Source organism: Bidens hawaiensis, unplaced genomic scaffold (assembly GCF_021521415.1).
Source record: "Bidens hawaiensis isolate Kalapana, Puna unplaced genomic scaffold, B.hawaiensis_p1.1 tig00018859_1, whole genome shotgun sequence".
Taxonomy (NCBI): Eukaryota; Viridiplantae; Streptophyta; class Magnoliopsida; order Asterales; family Asteraceae; genus Bidens; species Bidens hawaiensis.
Genome location: NW_027492867.1, coordinates 432,758 through 438,757, shown reverse-complemented (window position 1 = coordinate 438,757; position 6,000 = coordinate 432,758).

Below are 6,000 nucleotides of genomic sequence, written 5' to 3'. Positions count from 1 at the left end.
ATTTACAAGCTTTAACTCTCAAAAATCATTTACGTTTTGTTTTTGGATTGTTATTTATATACAAAGTTTCATATTTTATCTAACACTAACATCTTCTCCTCACTAACTCTAGGATTCACAATCAAAATTGAAATCTTACTTTATTTTATACACCCTCATACTCATTTCTTTTTACCTCAAACTTATTTCGTTTCTTTAAAATTTATAGAATGCCTCCACTAAGATCCGCGCAAGAACTACACCCGACGCATGGCTGCTTTCGTCGCCAAACAAATGGCTACGGTGATTCCGGAACTTATAACCCAAATACAAGCTACCCAACCTCCTCCACCCGTTGTTGCACCTGTTGAACCCAAACCCACATCCTACTCGTATAAGCAATTTATAGTGGCAACCCAACCGAGTTCTTGTGTATGAACTGTGCGACTACCTTGTTGCAATGGTTTGAGTCAATGGAGAACGTGTTTCGGCACAGCAAATGCCCCTATGCGAAAAAAGACAAATTTCGCTTCAAGCATGTTTAGAAAAACTGCTCTAACATGGTGTGGTAGGTTCATGCACCTCCAAGGGTCGGAAACGGCTATGGCTCTTCTATGGTCCTACCTCAAGGCACTTATGACGAAGAAATTTTATTCTAAACACGAGCTCCAAAAGCTCCAGGAGGAATTTTGGAACCTCAAGCAAGATAGTGGTGATAATGTCGTCTATTCACTCTGTTTCCACGAGTTGAGCATTCTCGTCCCTCAATTGGTTACCCCGACTGAGCGTGAGCTTGACAAATAAATCGGGGGTTTACTGATGCAAATCCGGGACTCTATTATGAGTAGCAAACCCTTGATCCTTGAGGACGCCAGCACTCTATCCGGTGCATTATCGGAAAATCACGTGAAGGCGGGTACCCTAACCCTCAAGAAGTCAAGTGAGAAGACCAAGCCCGAACCCGCACCGCAAGCCAAGGTTGAACCCGCACCACAAGCCATTAACTACTCCAACTCATCCCGTCACAACAACAACAACAAAAGAAACCAAAGACCAACTACCGAAACTTTGCCGTTACTCAACTCCAACCACAACAACCCCAAGCTCCACCCCAAACCCAATAACCCTATACCGGTACCTCCCCGCTATGCAACAATTGCCAACTTCACCACCCCACACACGTGCCTTGTCGCCATTGTACCATTTGTAATCGTTCGGGTCATCTCAACACTACATGTCGATCCGCACAACGAGCCCAACCTAACCAACCAATAACTATTCCCCAAAATTTCCAAAACCTATATGCACCTTACCCACAAAACCAACCCCAACAACCCCGAGCCTGCTTCAATTGTGGCACCCTAACCATTTCCGCAACAATTTTCCTCGCCTCGTTTTAGCTAACCAAACCATGACCGTACCATATTACCAAAACCCAGCTTAACAAGTCCAAACCTATAAACCTCAACTTTCGCAACTCAATGCACCACTCATCCAACCTATCCAAGCCACTCAAGCACCACTCCACCTCCCCCGCAAGCACCTCAAGTCAACCATGGAAATCAAGGGCGAGCTTTCATGATAAATGCAAACCAAGCTCAAGTGGCAAACGATGTTTTGAACGGTATGTTTTTTACCATCATTTGGCTTCTATTTTATTTGATACTGGTGCCGACAGAAGTTTTATTTCTTTGAAAATTGAATCTAAACTTGCTATGCCTCGAACCAAGCTTTCCCAACCGTTTTCTGTTGAAGTCGTCAATGGCAATTCCATTACCATCAATTATGTCGTCCGCGATTGTTCTCTTATTCTTTCCAAGAATAAATTCTCCATCGATCTCATCCCGATGCAAATGGGAAGTTTCGATGTCATAGTAGGTATGGATTGGTTATCTTTCCACTGTGATGAATTCGTTTGTTTTGATAAATTCATTCGCATTCCGCTCGTCAACGGGAAAATTCTTAAAGTCTTCGGCAACACTACTTCTAGAAGGCTAAATCTCATGTCGTGCTCCCAATCAAAAAAGTACTTACGCCAAAAGTATGTTCTGTTTCTAGCTCTCGCGGTGATAAAAGACAAAAAGGAAAAGAAAATCCAAGATATTTCTATTGTTCATGATTTCCATGACGCCTTTCCTGATGATGTCACTGGTCTTCCACCCATTCGTCCGATTGAATTCCGAATCGATCTTGTGTCCGGCGCAATGCCCGTTGCCAAGGCTCCTTATCGTTTAGACTCGTCGTAAATGCAAGAATTGTCGAACCAACTCGAAGAAATTTCCGATAAAGGTTTCATTCGTCCTAGCTCTTCTCCTTGGGGCACTCCCGTTCACTTCGTGAAAAAAGAAGGATGGTTCATTTCGTATGTGCATCGATTACCGAGAGCTTAACAAACTCAGTATCAAAATCGTTATCCCTTGCCACAAATAGACGACCTATTCGACCAACTTCAACGCGCAACGTGTTTTTCAAAAATCGATCTTCGATCGGGTTATCATCAATTGCGTGTTCGCGAGGAAGGCATTCCAAAAACCACTTTCTGTACTCGATATGGACATTTCAAATTTTTGGTCATGCCCTTCTGGTTAACAAATGCACCCGCGGTATTTATGGACCTCACGAACCGCGTTTGCAAACCATTCCTTGATAAATTTGTTATTGTCTTTATTGATGATATCCTTATCTTTTCTAAATCCAAAGCCGAACATGAGCATCACTTGCGTTCCATTCTCGAGCTCCTTAGAAACGAACGAATCTACGCCAAATTTTCCAAATGTGAATTTTGGCTAGAGGAAGTTCAATTTTTGGGACATATCGTAAACGACAAAGGTATTCATGTTGATCCCGCTAAAATTGAGGCCGTTAAGGATTGGAAAACTCCAAAGACTCCCACAGAAATTCGATCCTTCCTCGGTTTGGCCGGGTATTATCTGCGTTTCATTCGGAATTTTTCTAAGATATCTTTGCCTCTTACCTCCCTCACTCATAAAGGGAAACCATTCGATTGGGTTCGAAGCAAGAGTAAGCTTTTTATACTCTCAAGGACATGCTTTGCATGCTCCTGTTCTAACCCTTCCCGATGGAAACGACGATTTTATTTTATTTTGCGATGCATCTCATCAAGGTCTTGGTTGTGTTCTCATGCAACGAGGTCAAGTCATCGCTTACGCATCAAGGCAACTTAAGGTTAACGAGAAGAACTACATGACTCATGATCTCGAACTTGGTGCCGTCGTTTTCGCTCAAAAAATCTGGAGACATTAACTTTATGGTACAAAATGGGTGGTTTTTACCGATCATAAAAGCCTTCAACATATTTTTGACCAAAAAGATCTCAACATGAGACAACGACGATGGACCGAATTACTTAGTGATTACGATTGCGAAATTCGCTACTATCCCGGTAAAGCGAATGTTGTCGCCGACTCCCTAAGTCGAAAGGTTAATGTTAAATCCTCTATGCACTTAAGCGTTGTTGTTCAAACCGATCTTCGAATCCGTATCTTCCAAGCTCAGCGTACCTCTATTGAAGAAGGTAACATGTACGGAGAAATGTCATGTGGAGCTGAACTTCAACTCGAAACCAAACCCGATGGCCTTTTGTACTTTCTCAATCGTTTATGGGTTCCCGATCGCGATGACCTTCGTGGTTGTATACTCGACGAAGCTCACAATTCGCGATATTCTGTTCATCCCGGTGCGGATAAGATGTATTTCGATCTTCGTGCTACCTTTTGGTGGCCGGGTATGAAAAAGGACGTAGCGTTGTTTGTATCTAAATGTATTACTTGCTCAAAGTCAAAGCCGAACACCAAAGACCTTTCGGTCTACTCGAGCAACCACCGATTCTCGTTTGGATATGGGAAGATATTGCTATGGACTTTATCACTAAACTACCCCACACCCAAAAAGGCAACGATAGTATTTGGGTAATTATCGATAGGTTAACCAAATATGCTCATTTCTTTCCGATCCACGAGAAGTATTCTGTCGAGCAGCTCGCTCAAATCTATATTCGGGAAATTGTGTGCCGACACGGTTTACCATTGACCATCATTTCTGATCGCGATGCTCGTTTTACCTCTCATTTTTGGCGTTCACTTCAAGAAGCTTTGGGAACACGAATCGATCTTAGCACCGCTAATCATCCTCAAACGGACGGTCAATCCGAACGTACGATTCAAACACTTGAGTATATGCAACGAGCATGTGTTCTTGATTTCGGTGGGAATTTGGATTCTCACCTTCCGTTCATCGAGTTTTCGTATAATAACAGTTATCTTTCTAGCATCGAGATGTCTCCTTTCGAAGTTATTTATGGTCGTAAATGCCGTTCTTCGATTAGTTGGAACGAAATTGGTGAAGCTTAAATCACGGGACCCGAAATGGTCCAAGAAGCCACCGACGTTATCGATCAAATCCGTAAGAACCTCCTAGCCTCTAGAAGTCGTCAAAAGAGTTACGCCGACAAACCGCGAAAACCGTTCGAATTTAATGTTGGAGACCTTTTCCTTCTAAAAGTATTTCCTTGGAAGGGGGTAGTCCATTTTGGAAAGAAGGGTAAACTAGCTCCTCATTTCGTTGGTCCTTTCAAAATTCTTAAACGTGTTGGGAAGGTAGCTTATCGACTCGAACTACCGAAAGAACTTGCCGGTATTCATCCGACATTTCATATTTCGAATCTTAAAAAGTACTTAGCCGAGGGTAATCTCCATATAGCTCTCGACAAAGTACATGTCGATGAGTCAATGATCATGGTTGAACGACCAGTTAAGATCATGGATCGCAACGAGAAGAAAACCAAGCGTAGTCGTATTCGGTTAGTCAAAATTTGATGGGAATCACGGCGTGGCGCGAATTCATTTGGGAACGAGAAGACACAACGAAAGAAAAGTATTCACACTTATTTTCATCATTGTCATCAACTTAATTTCGGGACGAAAATTCCTAAAGTAGGGGATACTATGATATTCGTCAAATTCGGGTTATCTTGTATTTGTTTCAATGTTGTAAACCGACCCGATTTATATCCCGAACATTTCAAATATATAATATTGGATTTTTATGTTACTAAATCATTCTCGTTGGTTCAATTTGAAAAAACCCTTTTACGGATTCGAAAACGCCTTTAAAATGAACAAATTACATCAAAAACGAACTTTCGGGACGCGTAACGAACCACACAAAACGAGCTAGGCCAACCCTCCTAACCCCAGACACGCCGCTCCATGCGTCCAGGGCAAGGGGGTCAGGTCGCGCAACGTCTAGGTCACCTGCAGCATATTACGGATTTTCCTTGTTTTTTTTGGCTTTGCTTGTTTGTTTAACCAATCTATTTACATGCAAACATGAAAGAGAACCTTGCAAAGAAGCTTTGACCCTTACCCTATACATACACACCCATCTTCTTCATTTTTACACTTGCTCATACTCCAAATTCTCTCTCAATTCAAAGATCTTAAAGGTTGTTCTTCAAGTTCTTGGTAGTTTGACCTTCCAAAGTCAAATTGACCATAGTCTTTCATTTTAATTAACTTGCTAACTCTTATTAATACTTGAAGCTTATGGCACAACATATATAATATACACCCCTTTTTACCTTTGGCGGTCTCTTCTCCGGTCTCGATCGGTGAGGTTTCGGACCTCGTAAGGCAAGGCTTCATGGAGGACTTCATGTCCTTGATATATATATATATATATATATATATATATATATATATATATATATACACTTATATAACTTGTTTATACATACTAACCATGCTTAACTGCTTCTCATTTTTGTTTGTTTATCATATTTTCAAGTTCCATGGTTAAGGGTTTTAAGAGTCAAGCATCGGTTTAACCGTAAATAGCTCTAGACCGTAAACCGAGCTTTGTTTACAAGTTTTTGTTAAATACTTGTTTAAACATGTTCAATGTTAGATTTAAGTTTATAAAATCATTTTTATAAGTTTTATGGTTATGGGTTTGTAGAATCTTACCTCGGTTTTAACCCAAACCAATATCTGAACCGAAAAT